Source organism: Pristiophorus japonicus, chromosome 3, assembly GCF_044704955.1.
Source record: "Pristiophorus japonicus isolate sPriJap1 chromosome 3, sPriJap1.hap1, whole genome shotgun sequence".
NCBI lineage: Eukaryota > Metazoa > Chordata > Chondrichthyes > Pristiophoridae > Pristiophorus > Pristiophorus japonicus.
In genome coordinates, this window is record NC_091979.1 from 312,736,443 (window position 1) to 312,755,606 (window position 19,164).

Genomic DNA, 19,164 nt, shown 5'->3' on the forward strand with positions numbered 1-19,164 from the left:
ATACATGGCTTGAGCAGTGGTGCAGCAGGGAGGGATTCAAATTCTTGGGGCATTGGAACCGGTTCTGGGGGAGGTGGGACCAGTACAAACCGGACGGTCTGCACCTGGGCAGGACCGGAACCAATGTCCTAGGGGGAGTGTTTGCTAGTGCTGTTGGGGAGGAGTTAAACTAATATTGCAGGGGGATGGGAACCTATGCAGGGAGACAGAGGGAGTCAAAAATGAGGCAAAAGCAAAAGACAGAAAGATGAGGAAAAGTGGAGGGCAGAGAAACCCAAGGCAAAGAACAAAAAGGGCCACTGTACAGCAAAATTCTAGAAGGACAAAGGGTGTTAAAAAAGCAAGCCTGAAAGCTTTGTGTCTTAATGCAAGGAGTATCCGCAATAAGGTGGATGAATTAACTGTGCAAATAGATGTTAACAAATATGATGTGATTGGGATTACGGAGACGTGGCTCCAGGATGATCAGGGCTGGGAACTCAACATCCAGGGGTATTCAACATTCAGGAAGGATAGAATAAAAGGAAAAGGAGGTGGGGTAGCATTGCTGGTTAAAGAGGAGATTAATGCAATAGTTAGGAAAGACATTAGCTTGGATGATGTTGAATCTATATGGGTAGAGCTGCAGAACACTAAAGGGCAAAAATCGTTAGTGGGATTTGTGTACAGACCTCCAAACAGTAGTAGTGATGTTGGGGAGGGCATCAAACAGGAAATTAGGAGTGCATGCAATAAAGGTGCAGCAGTTATAATGGGTGACTTTAATATGCACATAGATTGGGCTAGCCAAACTGGAAGCAATACGGTGGAGGAGGATTTCCTGGAGTGCATAAGGGATGGTTTTCGAGACCAATATGTCGAGGAACCAACTAGGGGGGAGGCCATCTTAGACTGGGTGTTGTGTAATGAGAGAGGATTAATTAGCAATCTCATTGTGCGAGGCCCCTTGGGGAAGAGTGACCATAATATGGTGGAATTCTGCATTAGGATGGAGAATGAAACAGTTAATTCAGAGACCATGGTCCAGAACTTAAAGAAGGGTAACTTTGAAGGTATGAGGCATGAATTGGCTAAGATAGATTGGCTAATGATACTTAAGGGGTTGACTGTGGATGGGCAATGGCAGACATTTAGAGACCGCATGGATGAATTACAACAATTGTACATTCCTGTCTGGTGTAAAAATAAAAAAGGGAAGGTGGCTCAACCGTGGCTATCTAGGGAAATCAGGGATAGTATTAAAGCCAAGGAAATGGCATAAAAATTGGCCAGAAATAGCAGCGAACCTGGGGACTGGGAGAAATTTAGAACTCAGCAGAGGAGGACAAAGGGTTTGATTAGGGCAGGGAAAATGGAGTACGAGAAGAAGCTTGCAGGGAACATTAAGGCGGATTGCAAAAGTTTCTATAGGTATGTAAAGAGAAAAAGGTTAGTAAAGACAAACGTAGGTCCCCTGCAGTCAGAATCAGGGGAAGTCATAACGGGGAACAAAGAAATGGCAGACCAATTGAACAAGTACTTTGGTTCAGTATTCACTAAGGAGGACACAAACAACCTTCCGGATATAAAAGTGGTCAGAGGGTCTAGTAAGGAGGAGGAACTGAGGGAAATCTTTATGAGTCGGGAAATTGTGTTGGGGAAATTGATGGGATTGAAGGCCGATAAATCCCCAGGGCCTGATGGACTGCATCCCAGAGTACTTAAGGAGGTGGCCTTGGAAATAGCGGATGCATTGACAGTCATTTTCCAACATTCCATTGACTCTGGATCAGTTCCTATCGAGTGGAAGGTAGCCAATGTAACCCCACTCTTTAAAAAAGGAGGGAGAGAGAAAGCAGGTAATTATAGACCGGTCAGCCTGACCTCAGTAGTGGGTAAAATGATGGAATCAATTATTAAGGATGTCATAGCAGCGCATTTGGAAAATGGTGACATGATAGGTCCAAGTCAGCATGGATTTGTGAAAGGGAGATCATGCTTGACAAATCTTCTGGAATTTTTTGAGGATGTTTCCAATAAAGTGGACAAAGGAGAACCAGTTGATGTGGTATATTTGGACTTTCAGAAGGCTTTCGACAAGGTCCCACACAGGAGATTAATGTGCAAAGTTAAAGCACATGGGATTGGGGGTAGTGTGCTGATGTGGATTGAGAACTGGTTGTCAGACAGGAAGCAAAGAGTAGGAGTAAATGGGTACTTTTCGGAATGGCAGGCAGTGACTAGTGGGGTACCGCAGGGTTCTGTGCTGGGGCCCCAGCTGTTTACATTGTACATTAATGATTTAGACGAGGGGATTAAATGTAGTATCTCCAAATTTGCGGATGACACTAAGTTGGGTGGCAGTGTGAGCTGCGAGGAGGATGCTATGAGGCTACAGAGTGACTTGGATAGGTTAGGTGAGTGGGCAAATGCGTGGCAGATGAAGTATAATGTGGATAAATGTGAGGTTATCCACTTTGGTGGTAAAAACAGAGAGACAGACTATTATCTGAATGGTGACAGATTAGGAAAAGGGAAGGTGCAACGAGACCTGGGTGTCATGGTACATCAGTCATTGAAGGTTGGCATGCAGGTACAGCAGGCGGTTAAGAAAGCAAATGGCATGTTGGCCTTCATAGCGAGGGGATTTGAGTACAGGGGCAGGGAGGTGTTGCTACAGTTGTACAGGGCCTTGGTGAGGCCACACCTGGAGTATTGTGTACAGTTTTGGTCTCCTAACTTGAGGAAGGACATTCTTGCTATTGAGGGAGTGCAGCAAAGATTCACCAGACTGATTCCCGGGATGGTGGGACTGACCTATCAAGAAAGACTGGATCAACTGGGCTTGTATTCACTGGAGTTCAGAAGAGTGAGAGGGGACCTCATAGAAACGTTTAAAATTCTGACGGGTTTGGACATGTTGGATGCAGGAAGAATGTTCCCAATGTTGGGGAAGTCCAGAACCAGGGGTCACAGTCTAAGGATAAGGGGTAAGCCATTTAGGACCGAGATAAGGAGAAACTTCTTCACCCAGAGAGTGGTGAACCTGTGGAATTCTCTACCACAGAAAGTAGTTGAGGCCAATTCACTAAATATATTCAAAAGGGAGTTCGATGAAGTCCTTACTACTCGGGGGATCAAGGGGTATGGCGTGAAAGCAGGAAGGGGGTACTGAAGTTTCATGTTCAGCCATGAACTCATTGAATGGTGGTGCAGGCTAGAAGGGCTGAATGGCCTGCTCCTGCACCTATTTTATATGTTTCTATGTTTCTATGAGTGAGTCCTTATTCTGAAAATATGCCCTCTAGTTCTAGATTCCCCCACAAGGGGAAAACTTCCTCTCTGCATCTACTCTGTCAAGCCCCCTCAGAATCTTATATGTTTCAATAAGATCACCTCTCATTCTTCTAAACTCCAATGAGTATAGGTCCAACCTGCTCAACCTTTCTTCATAAGACAATCCCTTCAGCTCAGGAATCAACCTCGTGAACCTTCTCTGAACTACCTCCAATGCAAGTATATTCCTCCTTAAATAAGGAGACAAAAACTGTACGTCGTACTCCAGGTGTGGCCTCACCAATACCCTGCACAGTTGTAGCAGGACTTCCCTCCTTTTATACTCCATCCCCCTTGCAATAAATGCCAACATTCCATTTGTCTTCCTAATTATTTGCTGTACCTGCATGCTAACTTTGTTTTATGTACAAGAATCCCCAGATCCCTCTGTAGCTCAGCATTTTGTAATGTCTCTCCATTTAAATAATAACTTACTTTTTATTTTTCCTACCAAAGTGGATAACCTCATATTTTCCTACATTACACTCCATCTGTCAATTTTTTTTGCCCACTCACTTAGTCTGTCTATATCCCTTTGCAGATTTCTTGCATCCTCCTCACAACTTGTTTTCCCACCTATCTTTGTATCATCAGCAAATTTGGCTACATTACACTCGGTACCTTCATCCAAGTCATTAACATAGATTGTAAATAGTTGAGGCCCCAGCACTGATCCCTGTGGCACCCACTAGTTACAGTTTTCCAACCTGAAAATGACCCATTTATACCAACTCTCTGTTTTCTGTTAGTTAGCCAATCCTCTAATATATTACCCCAACCCCGTGAGCTCTTATCTTTTGCAGTTACCTTTTATGTGGCGGCTTCTGGAAATCCAAATACACGACATCTACTGGTTCCCCCTTATCCACCCTGCTCGTTACATCCTCAAAGAACTCCAGCAAATTTGTCAAAGATGATTTCCCTTTTCATAAAACCATTCTGACTCTGCTTGACTGTATTATGATTATCTAAATGTCCTGCTACTACTTCCTTGATAATAGACTCCAACATTTTCCCAATAACAGATGTTAGGCTAATTGGTCTTTTGTTTCCTGCTTTCCAATCCTCTGGGACCTCTCCAGAATCCAGGGAATTTTGGTAGATTACAACCAATGCATCCACTATCTCTGCAGCCACTTCTCTTAAGATCCTAGGATGCAGGCCATCAGGTCCAGAGGACTTGTCCACCTTTAGTCCCATTAGTTTGCTTACTATTTGTTCTCGAGTGATAGTGATTTATTTTAAGTTTCCCCCAATAGTCCCTTGACCACCAATTATTGGGATGCTTTTAGTGTCTTCTACGGTGAAGACAGATACAAAATATTTGTTCATTTCCCTGTTTTCCATTATTAATTCCCCTGTCTCATCCTCTAAGGGACCAATGTTTATTTTAGCTACTCTCATCATTTTTATATACCTGTAGAAGCTCTTACTGTCTGTTTTTATATTTCTTGCAAGTTTTTTCTCATAAACTATCTTCTCTCTCTTTATTATTTTTTTAGTCGATACAGGTTTAGCATAGCTTCCCTACTTTTCGATTGTATACCTGTAGAAATAAACCTTAGTGATTGGTCTGCTTGTTGTATGGCTTTGCTAACCTGTGTCTCAACCAAGCATGATTCTCTTGGACCATAATCTCAATGATGTGATGGGCATTTCCAGAGATGCCTGGGAAGGTGCGCAAGACAAGTAGACAATTAAGTCACAGAATCAAAAGAAAATAGAACCTGCAGGACTGAAGAAAGAGGAGAAGACAAAGCAGAAAACAATCAACAGAATTAAGAAGGAATTTAGACAACTAAGTCAAAGGTTTAAGATAACTCAAATTAAAAAGTAAAGACAGGGGTAAAAATGAAAATACTAAAAATACAGAACAAAAAAATTGAAGTAGGGTACAGAAATGTAAAAACAAAAGCTTTAAAGAACAAGAGTGATGAGAAGTGCTTTGACAGGATGAATGTAAAGCTGCAATTACTGACCCTTTTAAAATTTATGCAAAGCTCTTTCTGGTCCACATGGAATCAAAAATGCCAGTATAACTCTCAATCTGACTACAGGCAACGCTAAAGCCAGATGGTGCGAGACCCCTTCAAAAGCCCATCTTTCACTATCTGGGCTCGCCACTGCATGGAGCATAACTCCATTCCATGACTGTCCTATCAATTTTCTGCTTTGGGTCACTGTTCATTATCTTCTTCCTCATTGGTAAATGGCTTTTCTTCCTCATCCACAATTAAGACTCCAGGAGCCGCTGTATGGAACGGTGCCAGCGTCGGAGATGGGACAAGAGCAGCGTGCTGCTTCAGGGAAGAATAACTCTGTCAACTCACATTGCATAATCCAGGTGCCCGTTTTTTTTTGCGTTGAGCTGCACTAATTGCCTAATTGCTCAGCCTAATTGATTCATGCAGCGTTTCGCTCAGAATAATGTCGCATGTTTTGATTTCATGAATCAGATTCAGAGAAATACATCAGTTCATGCAAGAAAGAGAAATGTTTCCCATCACCTCTATACCATTAAGGCCTTGTAAAATCTCAATTATGTAGATGAGTGACTGGAATTCTAAAATTGTGCAAACGGACACAAATAACTTAAGTGCATGCGCTCTCAGCGGAGTATACAAAAAAAAAGGTGCTACGTATAAGTGAAGACTTGTTAAAAAATACTGAAAGGATAGCTGGGACAGAAGCAGGAATGCTAGCAGCGACTATGTTAATTCACTGCCACAGATGTGCATGTTAAATCAGACAGTCTTCATGTTGATGGGCACTTGGCCTTTATTTTGGGATAAGCAAAACCCACTAAACAGGTAGATATTCTTTATTCCTTATGGTCTGGTTACACTATGTTTATCAGCATAAATAATTATTCTCTTGTTGTTGATCCTGTTCCCATTCTTCCCTGTTTTGAAGCTATTGGATTCAGTGCACCTTAGATGACCCTGGTCGGAGTGGTTAATTTTTTTAAGGATTATGACAGCCTTAAACGTCACCGAATACCATATTTTAAAAACATGTTGTTTCTGTGTTGTGCATTTATCTTCATAGCATGCTCAGCATGATAGTTCTTTTAATAAATATTTAGAGTTGTGACAGATAAATGGAGCCTCACAGTCCTTAACTGCCTGTGCTCTCAACAATAGGAATCTAAGGCTAAATGTATTTTGCAAAATTGGCTGACTGGAATCATCTGATTGGATCTTTCTTCTCCAGGGTACTTTAGTGATAGCTTGTCGTGGTTGCCAGGCAACATGTTCATAAACCTTAGTAACATCAGGAAGGCATTAATACTGTAATTCTGAACCCTAATATAAAGGTTTCACCGACATAAAGGCATTCAAACTTCCATTCACATTTCAAGGTCAGTTTAAGATAGGTTATTAAATGTAAAACTGTATTGGCCACATTGCTTACACCAAACAATTCTTTAGTGAAGCACACTTAAAGAGGAAGTGTGCTTATTGAATTGTCACAACATTTCAAATGTCATGTAGGGAAATGTCTGTACACTTACTGCTCTAACTCATTTTGGTGTGGTAGAATCATAGAGGTGTACAGCACAGAAGGAGGCCATTCGGCCCATGTCTGTGCCGGCTGTAAAAGCCTAATCCCACTTTCCAGCACTTGGTCTGTAGCCTTGTAGGTTATGACACTTCAGGTGCATATCCAAGTACGTTTTAAATGCAATAAGAGTTTCTGCCTCTACCACCCTTTCGGGCAGTGAGTTCCAGACCCCCACCACCCTCTGGGTGAAGAACATTCTCCTCAACTCTCCTCGAATCCTTTGACCTATTCCTTAAAATCTATGCCCACTGGTTATTGACCTCTCTAACCCTCAAAATTAGCTTTTCTCCAATCTATTACTCTGGTCTTTGTCGTGCTTATGTCCTTCTCAATTAGTATCTTAAAGCGTAATGTATTATGTTCAGTGATGTTCCCCTACTTTTTCTTCTCTTATCTGATATTCTGTGCTTTAAAACTATTGTCGAGAGGCAGCCAAGGAACAACTATTTTGGGGCCAATTTCACAAGTAGGCACCACCGGCATAGAGCCTGCCCTTTTGGTGTCCAAGTTAGAACTTCTAATAGTTGACAATAGATATATAACATATTTGATCATTATCTTTTGCTAAAGCAAAAGTGCCAAAGTCATTTGCTTATAGATGGACAGATAGAGGTAGACGGGTAGAGAGAGAGAGGTCGACGGAAGTATATAGGTAGGTAGAGAGGGACAGAGGTAAGTATGTAGAGAGGTAGAGAGATAGGTAGCCCAGAGCCAGTGAGGTGCGTCCTCAATGGATGGAGACTCCCACCGGAGGTATTAGGCGGGCAGCCACCCAGAAGTTAAAATATCCGCTTAATGTGCAAATTTTACAGATTGGGCATGGTAATAAATACTCGGCTAACCAATGTTCCTACAATCCCAACCATTAGGACGTATCAGAGAAAAACATCTGTTGATTCATCCTACCAATATTTCCTCTCTGTGGTGAAAATTACTAACATCATGGACAGCAAGGCTATGGTCGATAGGAGTTCATCATGTGGCCAATCAGCTGTACAATTAATCAGCTGGTCATGCCAATGTACTGAAACATTCAGCTGCTTGAATCACCATTTTTTAACTTTGTGATATTTCTCTAGAGGGTGAACAAGACTGTTCGCAACCTAGCTGTCATATTTGACCCTGAAATGAGTTTCTAGCTGTTATGTCTCAAATACAGTAATGTGACTGAACTGTAGACTTGAGCAAGTGTGACCTTAGTCTCTTTATTCTGACTCCAGAGTGCTGCCACAGCATGGAAGGCCTGCTTATATGCAATGCTCCCAAGGGATGCTGGGATCCCTTGGGACTCCAGTGGATGTGCCCTCTGGTGGCAGTAGAATGCTGGTTACAAGGTGTTGCATACATAACACCAGTCACATATCTGTGGCATAACTAAAACTTCCTTTTTCCAATATTGCCCGCCTCCGCCTATGCCTCAGCTCTGCTTCTGAAACCCTCATCCATGCCTTTGTTATCTCGAGCCTTGACAACTCCAACTTACTCCTGGCTGGCCTCCCACATTCTACACTACGTAAACTTGAGGTCATCTAAAACTCAGCAGCCCGTGTCCTAACTCGCACCATGTCACGATCACCCATCACCCCTGTGCTTTCTGACTTACATTGGCTCCCAGTTAAACAAAGCATAGATTTCAAAATTCTCATCCTTGTTTACAAATCACTGTTTACAAATCACTCCATGGCCTTGCCCCTCCCTATCTCTGTAATCTCTTCCAGCCTCACAACCCCACAAGATGTCTGTGCTCCTCACATTCTGCTCTCTTGAACATCCCTGATTATAACCGCTCAACCATTGGTAGCTGTGCCTTCAGCTGTTTGGGCCCTAAGCTCTGGAACTCCCTCCCTAAACCTCTCCACCTCTCTACCCCTCTTTCCTCTTAAGACGCTCCTTAAAACTTACCTATTTAACCAAGCTTTTGGTCATCTGCCTTAATTTTTTCTTTTGTGGCTTGGTGTCAAATTTCTCTGCTTTGTCTTGTAACACTGCTGTGAAGATGCATTTTCTTTACCCCATAGACACACGCTAATGCTTGTTTCTCAATCATGCTGTAGGCTCTCTCAGCCTTAGACAGACTCCTGGATGCATAAGCAAACTGTTTGGGCTAAAATTCGAATTGGAAACTGACCATAAGTCACTTATATCCCTGTTTTCCGAGTGTAAAGGGATAAATACCAATGCATCGGCCCGCATCCAGAGATGGGCACTCACGTTGTCCGCATACAACTACGCCATCCGTCACAGGCCAGGCACAGAAAACTGCGCCGATGCTCTCAGTAGGCTGCCATTTCCCACCACTGGGGTGGAAATGGCATAGCCCGCAGATTTAGCCATGGTTATGGAAGCATTTGAGAGTGAGCAATCACCCGTCATTACCCGGCGGATCAAATCCTGGACAAGCCAGGACCCCTTATTATCTCTAGTCAAAAGCTGTTTGCTTCACGGGAGCTAGTCCAGTGTCTCAGTAGAAATGCAGGAAGAGATAAAGCCGTTCCAGCGGCGCAAAGCTGAAATGTCCATACAGATAATGTTGGCTAGCACGTCCGCTGCCATTACTGAAAGCCTGCAGGCCACGTTTGCCACCCATGGCTTACCCGATGTCCTGGTGAGCGACAACGGGCCATGCTTTACCAGTGCTGAGTTCAAAGAATTCATGACCTGTAACGGGATCAAACATGTCACATCTGTCCCGTTTAAACCAGCATCCAATGGTCAGGCAGAGAGAGCAGTGCAAACCATCAAGCAAGGCTTGAAGAGGGTAACTGAAGGCTCACTACAGACTCGCCTATCCCAAGTCCTGCTTAGCTACCACATGAGACCCCACTCGCTCACTGGGATCCCACCTGCTGAACTGCTCATGAAAAGAGCACTTAAGACAAGGCTCTCGTCAGTTCACCCTGATCTACATGAACAGGTAGAGAGCAGACGGCTTCAACAAAGTGCATACCATGATAGCGCAAATGTGTCACGCGAGATTGAAATCAATGATCCTGTATTTGTATTGCATTATGGACAAAGTCCCAAGTGGCTTCCCGGCATTGTCATGGCCAAAGAGGGAACCAGGATGTTTCGGGTCAAACTTTCAAATTGACTCATTCACCGGAAACACTTGAACCAAATCAAACTCAGATTCAGGGACTATCCTGAGCAACCCACCTTGGACCCTACCTTTTTTGATACTCCAACATACACACCAGTGGCAACCGACACCACGCTTGACCACGAAGCAGAACCCATCATCCACAGCAGCCCAGCAGCGCCCAACACACCAGGCAGCCCAGCAAGGCCAACTGCACAGCAGCCCAGCAAGGGCCCAACAAATGATTCAACAACACCAGCTTTCACACCGAGACGATCAACCAAGGCAAGAAGGGCCCCAGATCGACTCACATTGTAAATAGTTACACTATTGAATTTGGGGCGGGGGGGAGTGTTATATATGTAAACTTGGATTTACTCTGTACAGCCACCAGAGGGCTCAGCCCCTGGAGTCCCAAGGGATCCCATAATCCCTTGGGAGTACAGGTATTTAAGGAGGCTTCACAGGTTGGAGAGGCACACTGGAGACCTGCAATAAAAGACGAAGGTCACACTTCACTTTGAGCTCACAGTGTTCAGTCTGACTCTTTCTCCATACACAAGATACTGATGGGCATAACTGATTTTCTATATAAGATGCGAGGAATGTTGTGTGTACCACACGGTTTTCATTGTATCAACTAATGCACGACTTCAATGAACTCAAGATACGTACTTGTATTGCAGTGAACCATTTGAACTATACAAACAATCTGTTTGCATTGATACATTGCATAGTCCAAGTCTGCGCCGTTTCTCAATCATTGGAAATGCCCAGCTTTCCAGCAGGTTGCCCCAGTAACAGAATCTAAATGGCAATAGTGCAGAAGCTGAAAACCCTGCCAGCTCCAGCTTTTTATTAGGCAGACAAACACCACATCCACAGTATTTTGCTTTCATATTAGTTCCAGCATTTTATCCTTTAGAGAAAGGGCTCTTTGAAATTTACTTGACGGAGCCTTGGTTTAACGTCTGCTTTGAAAGACAGATTGGCTCACTAAACCAGTAAGAACCAAATGAAAAGACATGAATATCGGGAAGGAGTTGAATCTAAACACAAGGTACAGTGAATGATGTTAAGTACATCACCAGAATTTGATCAGTGCTTTGTTGCATTTCCCAAAGTCCCAAACACACCAAGTTGTACATTCCAGCTTAATCAAGGAGTGCACTGGGAAGAAAGTTTCGACTGCACAGAGATTATTTTTCTCCATGAAGAGAAATTCTGCTTTTCCTTAATCATTTGCAAGAGGAGTCATTAATAACCAAGGCTGTAAACATGCCGTTCAACCAATAAGACCTGAAGCGCAAGTCCTCAGCCTATCTTGGCAATAGGTTTTGGAATGCCAATATTTAAAGTAAATCAAAATTATAACTTATTCAAAATGGGATTAAGCTGCAATGTGTCAATGGAAAATTCTTCAGTTTCTACCTGCTGGTGAAAAAGGCACGAGGTTCTGTAGGTCTGTTCTTCAGTGTACAAGGCGTTCTTTCACTCATGGAATATTTGGCTTCCAATATCACCTTGATCCCAACCATTAGAGGGTCACCGAGAAAACCAGGTGATGACTCATCCTTCCTTTTATGAGAATAACTCCACAAGACTGTGTTGTAAGCTCATAGAAACATAGAAGAATAGGTGCAGGAGGAGGCCATTCGGCCCTTCGAGCCTGCGCCGCCATTCAATAAGATCATGGCTGATCATTCCCTCAGTACCCCATTCCTGCTTTCTCTCCATACCCCTTGATCTCCTTAACCGTAAGAGCCATAGCTAACTCCCTCTTGAATATATCCAGTGAACTGGCATCTACAACTCTCTGCGGCAGGGAATTTCACAGGTTAACAACTCTCTGAGTGAAGAAGTTTCTCCTCATCTCAGTCCTAAATGGCCTACATCTTATCCTAAGACTATGTCCCCTGGTTCTGGACTTCCCCAACATCGGGAACATTCTTCCCGCATCTAACCTGTCCAGTCCCGTCAGAATCTTATATGTTTCTATGAGATCCCCTCTCATCCTTCTAAACTCCAGTGAATAAAAGCCCAGTTGATCCAATCTCTCCTCATATAACAGCCAAGCCATCCCTGGAATCAATCTGGTGAACCTTCGCTGCACTCCCTCAATAGCAAGAATGTCCTTCCTCAGACTAGGAGACCAAAACTGAACACAATATTCCTCACCAAGGCCCTGTACAACTGCAATAAGACCTCCCTGCTTCTAAATTCAAATCCCCTAGATATGAAGGCCAACATACCATTTGCCTTCTTCACCGCCTGCTGCACCTGCGTGCCCACTTTCAATGACTGATGAACCATGACACCCAGGTCTCATTGCACCTCCCCTTTTCCTAATCTGTCACCATTCAGATAATATTCTGCCTGCGTGTTTTTGCCCCCAAAATGGATAACCTCACATTTATCCACATTATACTGCATCTGCCATGCATTTGCCCACTCACCTAACCTGTCCAAGTCACCCTGCAGCCTCTTAGCATCCTCCTCACAGCTCACACCACCACCCAGTTTAGTGTCATCTGCAAACTTGGAGATATTACACTCTATTCCTTCATCCAAATCATTAATGCATATTGTAAAGAGCTGGGGTCCCAGCACTGAGCCCTGCGGCACTCCACTAATCACTGCCTGCCATTCTGAAAAAGACCCGTTTATCCCGACTCTCTGCTTCCTGTCTGCCAACCAGTTCCCTATTCACGTCAGTATATTACCCCCAGTACCATGTGCTTTAATTTTGTACAACAATCTCTTGTGCGGGACCTTGTCAAAAGCCTTCTGAAAGTCCAAATACACCACATCCACTGGTTCTCCCTTGTTCACTCTGCTAGTTACATCCTCAAAAAATTCCAGAAGATTCGTCAAGCATGATTTCCCTTTCATAAATCCATGCTGACTTGATCCGATCCTGTCACCGCTTTCCAAATGCGCTGCTATTTCGTCCTTCATGATCGATTCCAACATTTTCCCCACTACTGAGGTCAGGCTAGCCCGTCTATAATTACCCGTTTTCTCTCTCCCTCCTTTTTTAAAAAGTGGTTTTACATTAGCTACCCTCCAGTCCATGGGAACTGATTCAGAGTTGATAGACTGTTGGAAAATGATCACCAATGCATCCACTGTTTCTAGGGCCACTTCCTTGAGCACTCTGGGATGCAGACTATCAGGCCCCGGGGATTTATCGGCCTTCAATCCCATCAATTTCCCTAACACAATTTCCCGCCTAATAAGGATATCCTTCAGTTCCTCCTTCTCACTAGACCCACTGTCCCCTAGTACCTTCGGAAAGTTATTTGTGTCTTCCTTCATGAAGACAGAACCGAAGTGTTGGTTCAATTGGTCCGCCATTTCTTTGTTCACCATTATAATTTCACCTGAATCCGACTGCAAGGGACCGACGTTTGTCTGTATTAATCTTTTTCTCTTCACATATTTATAGAAGCTTTTACAGTGAGTTTTTATATTCCCTGCAAGCTTCCTCTCGTACACTATTTTCCCCCTCTTAATTAAACCCTAAGTCCTCCTCTGTTGATTTCTAATCAATTTATATGCCTCTTCCTTGGCTTTAACACTATCCTTAATTTCCTTTGTTAGCCACGGTTGAGCCACCTTCCCAGTTTTATTTTTACTCCAGACAGGGATGTACATTTGCTGAAGTTCATCCATGTGATCTTTAAATGTTTGTCATTGCTTATCCACTGTCAACCCTTTTAGAATTGTTTGCCAGTCTATTCTAGCCAATTCACGCCTCATACCGTCAAAGTTACCTTTCCTTAAGTTCAGGACCCTAGTTTCCGAATTAACTTTGTCACTCTCCATCTTAATAAGGAATTCTACCATATTATGATCACTTTTCCCCAAGGGGCCTCGCACAACAAAGTTGTAATTAGGCCCTTCTCATTACACAATACACAGTCTAGGATGGCCAGCTCCCTGGTTGGTTCCTCGACATATTGGTCTAGAAAACCCTCCCTAATGCACTCCAGAAAATCCTCCTCCACCGCATTGCTACCAGTTAGGTTAGCCCAATCAATGTGTAGATTAAAGTCGCCCATGATAACTGCTGTACCTTTATTGCACACATCCCTTATTTCTTGCTTGAAGCTGTCCCCAACCTCACTACTACTATTTGGTGGTCTACACACAACTCCCAATAGTGTTTTCTGCCCTTTGGTACTCCGCAGTTCCACCCACACCGATTCCACATCATCCAGGCTAATGTCCTTCCTGACAATTGCATTGATTTCATCTTTAACCAGCAATGCCACCCCGCCTCCTTTTCCTTTCTGTCTCTCCTTCCTAAATGCTGAATACCCTTGGATGTTGAGTTCCCAGCCTTGGTCTCCCTAGAGCCATGTCTCCATGGTGCCAATCACATCATATCCATTAACTGCTATCTGTACAGTTAATTCATCCACCTTATTCCGAATACTCCTCGCATTGAGGCACAGAGCCTTCAGGCTTGTTTTTTTAATATACTTTGCCCCTCTAGAATTTTGCTGTAATGTGGCCCTTTTTGTTTTTTGCCTTGGGTTTCTCTGCCCTCCACTTTTACTATTCTCCTTTCTATCTTTTGCTTCTGCCTCCTTTTTATTTCCCTCTGTCTCCCTGCATAGGTTCCCATCCCCCTGCCATGTTAGTTTAACTCCTCCCCAACAGCACTCGCAAACACTCCCCCTAGGACATTGGTTCCAGTCCTGCCCAGGTGCAGACCGTCTGGTTTGTACTGGTCCCACCTCCCCCAGAACCGGTTCCAATGCCCCAGGAATTTGAATCGCTCCCTTCTGCACCATTTCTCAAGCCACAAACCACGTATTCATCTGAGCTATCCTGCGATTCCTATTCTGACTAGCACGCGACACTGGTAGCAATCCTGAGATTACTACTTTTGAGGACCTACTTTTTAATTTAGCTCCTAGCTCCCTAAATTCGCCTCGTAGGACCTCATCCCTTGTGACCTTTGTCTCTTTAATGTAACTCCAGAGTGAGGAAGCAGCATGGTGGATTGCCTTTTATACCTGCTTGCCCAGGGTGCACAGGTGACCCTTAGGTCTCCCACAGGTGTGCCCCCTGGTGGCAAGTCTTACACATTGGTGAGGTTTGCATACATAACACTTCCAATTTAGAATTTTAACTTACGGATAAAGACATTTTGCATGAATTACCACGAGGCTGGATTGATACATTCTACACATTGATACTAAAGAAATTGTTGTTGTTCAGAAGGGTTTTGGATCATTCCACCCAAGTTCCTATTGGGCTCCCAAAAGATACAGCATACCAGATGTGTGTTGCATCTGTGAGGGGGGAGATACGTTGCCTTTTGTCGGCCACTCCCATGGTGGGGGGTGAGGAATCAGCAGCAAGAGGCCTGCAGTTTTAGCGCTCAATTTACCCCAGGAGTTGCTGGATTTTTTTGAATAGGCTCCACCCCCCCCACCCCCCCCCCTCCCCCGAGGCGACTGGCCATGCTGCGCGGCTGCAGAGAAGGCCAGACAGCGGCCAAAGTTGGAACATTTTTTTTTCTGGAGCATCTCCGGATGTACGTAAGCAGCGCAACTCGGGTAAGTACGCTAAAAAACGGGCTCAGCCAAAATTGAGCCCATACTCCTGGGCCCACCAGCATTTGGCCTTCTGGCTGCAACTATCCAGCAGCTGTCAGAAGGCTCCAAGGCCCAGTGGCCACCCTGGGGAACGAGAGAATTTGAAATACCTTGCTAACATTTTGCTTCCAGGTTTTCCAGCGACCACTCCACAAACCCTCGGGTCCAGTTGCAAGTTGCGCCTTGACCCTTCTAAATGTGAGGTAGGAGGCCTCTCTCACCTCACTGCCAGCTGCAGGTACATGAACATGTGGATGTACCAGAAATCCCGGGAGGATTGCTGACTCTGCACAGGAAATAATTGTCCTCCTGGTGCAATGAAAATGGTGTCACCTCATTTCTTTTAAGGAGAAGTGTGGCAGCTCAAACAATCTGACTGAATTAAATTAGCTGGGGTAGACCTTGGTGTCTATTCCTCGGCCCTAAAGTATCGCCGAGGTGGAAGACAAGAAGGAATATTGGGCAGGGAAGATTGCATGCCCAAAACAGAATCCGCTTCACTGGCCTTCCATTCATTTAAAAAATCAGCCAGTGTCCCATCCTGACCGTTATCCAGAGACGGCTGAGCGCACTGAATACAACAAAGGCTCTGGGACTCGACAACATCCTGGCTGTTCTGCTGAAGACTTGTGCGCCAGAACTAGACATGCCTCTTGCCAAGCTGTTCCAGTATAGCTACAACACTGGCATCCAACCGTCAATGTGGAACACTGCCCAGGTTTGACCTGTCCACAAAAAGCAGGACAAATCTGATCCAGCCAATTACTGCCTCATCAGTCTATTCTCAAACATCAGCAAAATGCTGGAAGGTGTCGTTGACAGTGCTATTAAGCGGCACTTACTCACCAATAACCTGCTCACCGATGCTCAGTTTGGGTTCTGTCAGGACCACTCGGCTCCAAACCTCATTACAGCCTTGGTCCAAGCATAGATAAAATAGCTGAATTCCAGACATGAGGTGAGAGTGACTGCCTTGACATCAAGGCAGCATTTGACTGAGTGCGGCATCAAGGAGCCCTAGTAAAATTGATATCAATGGGAATCTGGGAAATCTCTCCACTGGAGTCATACCTAGCACAAAGGAAGATGGTTGTGGTGGCTCGAGGTCAACCATCGCAGCCCCAGGACATCGCTGCAGCAGTTCCTCAGGGCAGTGTCCTAGGCCCAAGCACCTTCAGCTGCTTCATCAATGACCTTCCCTCCATCATAAGGTCAGAAGTGGGGATGTTCGCTGATGATTTCAGTGTTCAGTTCCATTCGCAATTCCTCAGATAATGAAGCAAGTCCATGCAGACTTGGGGTCATAAGTGGCAAGTAAGACTCACGCCACACAAGTGCCAGACCATGACTACCTCCAACAAGTGAGAGTCTAACCATTTCTCCTTGATATTCAATGGCATTAACATCGCTGAAACCACCACCATCAACATCCTCAACTCGCTGGAGAAATACCATCAACGATGTCTCCGCAAGATCCTACAAATCCCCTGGGAGGACAGACGCATCAACGTTAGCGCTCTCGACCAGGCCAACATCCCCAGCATTGAAGCACTGACCACACTCGACCAGCTCTGCTGGGCGGGCCGCACTGTTCACGTGCCTGACACAAGACTCCCAAAGCAAGTGCTCTACTCGGAACTCCTTCACGGCAAGCAAGCACAAGGTGGGCAGAAGAAACATTTCAAGGACACCCTCAAAACCTCCTGATAAAATGCAACATCCCCACCAACACCTGGGAGTCCCTGGCCAAAGACCGCCCTAAGTGGAGGAAGAGCATCCGGGAGGGCGCTGAACACCTCGAGTCTCATCGCCGAGAGCGTGCAGAAACCAAGCGCAGGCAGCGGAAGGAGCGTGCGGAAAACCAGTCACCTTTTCCTTCAACGACTGTCTGTCCCACTGTGACAGAGACTGTAATTCCCGTATTGGACTGTTTAGTCAGAACTCATTTTTAGAATGGAAGCAAGTCTTCCTCGATTTCGAAGGACTGCCTATGATGATGAGGGGTGACCATTGACCAGAAATTTAACTGGACCAACCACAAATACTGTGGCAACAAGAGCGGATCAGAGACTGGGTATTCTCACCTCCTGACTCCCTAAAGCCTTTCCACCATCTACAAGGCACAAGTCAGGAGTGTAATGGAATACTCTCCACTTGCCTGGATGAGTGTAGCACCAACAACACTCAAGAAATTCGACACCATTCAAGACAAAGCAGCCCACTTGATTGGCACCCCATCCACCACCTTAAACATTCACTCCCTCCACCACCGGTGCACCGTGGCTGCAGTGTGTACCATTAACAAGATGCACTGCAGTAACTCACCACGGCTTCTGTGGCATCACCTCCCAAATCCGCAACCTCTACCACCTGGAAGGACAAGGGCAGAGGCGCACGGGAACACCATCACCTACGCGTTCCTTTCCAAGTTACACACCATCCTGACTTGGGAATATATCGCCGTTCCTTCATCGTCATTGGGTCAAAATCCTGAAACTCCCTCCCTAACAGCAAGGCGGAAATGCTTTCACCACACGCACTGTAGCGGTTCAAGAAAGTGGCTCACCACTACCTTCTCAAGGGCAATTAGGGATGGGCAATAAATACTGGCCTTCTCGGCCTTTTGGCTAAGATCTGCATAACTAACCTGACCAGCCACCATGACCTCCGGGTGGTTTCTCCCTGGTCAGGAAGGTATATGCTTACATTTTTGTAAACAGGAGGTGGGTGGGATGGCTTGACCCATCCACCTCCACGGAGGTGTGTGGGGGACCTGACCCATCCACCTCCATGGCACGAACCTGGTATTGCAGTACTTCCAGGAACGGTGCAGTGGCTCTAGGCCTTTTGGCTAAGAGCATTGGCGCAGAGTGATCCTTGACTGGTGCAGGGTGACCTCTGGCGTTTGTGACTTGACAAAGAATTGGAAACGATTGGCTACGAATTTATAAAAAAAAAATAAAAAATAAAAAAAATAAAAAAAATAAAATACTGGCCTTGCTCGTGACACACACATCCTGGATCGAATTTTTTAAAAGTGTGCTTGTTGGGTGAGGGGCACAAGAAGGCTCAGCTGTAATGCCCCTGCATTTGAATAGCCTGCTAGCAGTCACTTTCTAGGTCTACATTTTAAGAATGGGGACTTGGGCCAGGGACTATAGTGTGTGTCTGACAACTCCAGAATCACACCACAGCATGAATCGGCACCTTCAGAGTGGGTAAAAAAAATGTATTAAACAAAAGTAATAAATGTGCTATATTTTGTGTAATGTTTCTTGAAATACCACTACAAGTATCCTGCAGTACAGTAAATGTATACAGAGTGGTCTTGATTGACTGGGACTGCTTTAAGATTCTCATCCTTGTGTTCAAATCTTTCCATGGCCTCACCCCTCCCTATCTCGTTAACCTCCTCCAGCCCTACAACCCGCCGAGAAATCTGCATTCCTCCAATTCTAGTCTCTTTTGAATCCCTGACTTCCTTCGCCCCACCATTGGCAGCCATGTGTTGTCCTATTCTCTGTAATTCCCTCTCCAAAACTTTCTGCTTCTCCATCTTTAAGACTTTCCTTAAAACCTACCTCTTTGACCAAG

At 44.8% G+C, this 19,164-nt stretch overlaps 1 protein-coding gene and 1 pseudogene across 1 annotated transcript in view; one reads left to right on the forward strand and one right to left on the reverse strand.

Annotated features, from left to right (window-relative positions):
• LOC139260355 (cGMP-dependent protein kinase 1) overlaps positions 1-19,164 on the reverse strand; it is a 1,295,119-nt gene that overhangs the window by 683,816 nt on the left and 592,139 nt on the right. The gene's annotated exons all lie outside the window — the stretch shown is intronic.
• Positions 18,178-18,408, forward strand: LOC139260640 (U2 spliceosomal RNA; annotated as a pseudogene).